The sequence below is a fragment of the Crocodylus porosus genome, unplaced genomic scaffold, assembly GCF_001723895.1.
Source record: "Crocodylus porosus isolate Cpor-Errol unplaced genomic scaffold, CroPor_comp1, whole genome shotgun sequence".
Lineage (NCBI taxonomy): Eukaryota > Metazoa > Chordata > Crocodylia > Crocodylidae > Crocodylus > Crocodylus porosus.
Window position 1 is genome coordinate 22,385,384 of NW_017728916.1, and position 2,512 is coordinate 22,387,895.

The following is a 2,512-nucleotide window of genomic DNA, read 5'->3' on the forward strand; positions in this document are numbered from 1 at the left end:
TTGGCCAAGAGATGATCATGGGATACCAGATCAAAAGCTTTTTTGAAGTCAAGATATATGACATCAATCTCTTCTCCCTTGTCCAGGTGATCTACTCAGATCCCTTCCGACCCTAGAAACTATGAAACTATGAAACATGGGGTTACTAGTTAGCCAGGTGGGCCTTAGGGCCCCAGGGTATGAGTGTTACAAATAGACAGTTGCCTGAGAACAGGCCACAGGGAAGTACCTGGGGCCTCCTGTCCTGCTGAGTCTAAAATCTCAGTGTAGGTGCCTGTAAACTTTCTCCAGGTGGGTCACTCTTTATTTAAACCATAGCTGGAAAAGAAGCTATTTATTTCAGAACTGGGAGATACTGATTTGTTCCACTTATAAGCCTGCATGGGTTTAAACCTCTGTTTTCTGCGTCCCAGGAGACTGCTCTAACCATCTGGCTGTAGAAGTAGAGGGATACCCCCTGTCTTTCTCTTCATAAAACTACCACTATGCAGGAAGGAATTCAAGACTTTGGGCGTGTCTACAAGAGATGCTTACTGCGCATTAGCCTAATACCACTGCATAGTAGCGTGGTGGTCAAAAACCATGCTAGTAGTCTACTGCACAGTAGTATTAGGCTAGTTCACAGTCACTGTCACTAAAAACCTGTGCTGGCACTACTGCTCAGTAAATATAGTTAAGCATTTAGTTAATACTCCATTAAGTACTAAACTAAATGCGCAGTAACTAAAGTGCATTAATGAATGCATAGATGCTCCCACCAATATATAAAGAAAGCACAAGAGGGGTCATGAGTGTCAACTCCTTGTCAGAGCTAGCTTTTGGAGTGGGAGGCATGGACAAATGCCCAGGACACCATGGTTAGGAGGGCTACATGCATGCCCTGTTGCTCATGCCAGGTGGGAGCCACTGGGGGACTTTGGTGGCAACTAATCCTAGGGGCTGGGCAGGAGGGCTCGCCATGCCCAGAGCTGATTGGAGACAGCCAGCCAGGGCAGCAGAATAAAAGGCCCCTGGGTGGTGATGGCAGCAGTGGATGCTGCCAGGCAGCATGAGGAGCTGAGAGGAGGGTGCCAAAGCCTTGGCCGAGGGCAAGGCAGTAATGTCCAATGAGAAGATGGAGCGCCTGGCCAGCCCCAGCATGCACACCAAGGGCTTTACAAGGACTGGCTCAGTGGGCCTGGGGGCTGAGCTGCAGCCCTCCACAGCCACCACCACCACTACTGAGGGCAAGGGTCTGGGTGGTGCTGGGGCGCAGCCCCTTGCTGCTGGGGCTGGCTTCCTATGCGGGCAGCTCTGCCTTCCCAGCTGCTCTTCCTGCCACCCCACACAGCCTCTGCCACACGCTCAACCACACTGCCCTGCACCAGGCCAGCATCTCAGGTGAGCAGACCTTCACGATAGCCCACAGGGTGCCCTCCCACCCATAGCTACTGGCGTATGTGCTCCTCACTTATGCACTCTTACCCCAACACACACCATCCCACACCCCCACATCCCATGCACAAAGCCCACACACATGGCACTGGTTGACTTGGGGGGTGCTGGGGAAAGGACAACACACACACACCAAAATAAAAATTTGCCAAGGGTGCAATTTTTCCCTAAGGCCTACTCTGCTCATGGTTAGGTGAGTCAATGCTAAACACATGAGCAATAGGTTAGAGCTGGGCTGCCCTATTTCTGAGCCAGTGCCCCCTCTCCCTGTATACCATGCCGGGTACATCCCCTCTCTACCATCCCAATCATAGAAACATAAAATCATAGAAAGTTAGGGGTGGAAGTGACCAGGAGGTCATCTAGTCCAACCTCCTGCTCAAAGCATCACCATCCACAACTAGCCAAAGCTTTGTCTAGCTGGGTCTTAAAAACCTCCAAGGATGGAGATTCCACCATTTCTGGGTAAGCTTTTCCAGTGTTTTAGTGATTAAAATTCTTCCTAAAATCTAACTTTGACACTGTCTCTCACCCCATTCTCATTAAAAAATTAGGTGACTGTGGTGTTGACACCTACACAGTCAGATGGGTCGCAAATTAGTTGAAGGGCTGCGCCCAGAGAGTGTTGGTGGATGGGTGTTTTTTGACATGGAGGGGTGTGGGCAGTGGGGCCCCCCAGGGCTTGGTCCTCAGGCCCGCACTGTTCAACATCTTCATCAGAGACTTGGATGAGGGGGTGAAAAGCACCTTGTTCAAATTCGCAGATGACACTAAGGTGTGGGGAGAAGAGGGCATGCTAGAAGGGAGCGACAGGCTACAACTAGATCTGGACAGGTTACAGGGGTGGGCGGGTGAGAATAGGATGTGTTTCAATACTGACAATTGCAAGATACTGCACCTAGGGAGGAGGAAACAGCACCATACATACAGGCTGGGGAACTCCCTTCTTGTTAGCACAGAGGCAGAAAAGGATCTTGGAATCTCTATGGATTCCAAGATGAACATGGGCCACCAATGTGAGGACACGATCCGTAAGGCTAACTGCCTTGTCATGCATCCACGGATGCATCACAAGGCC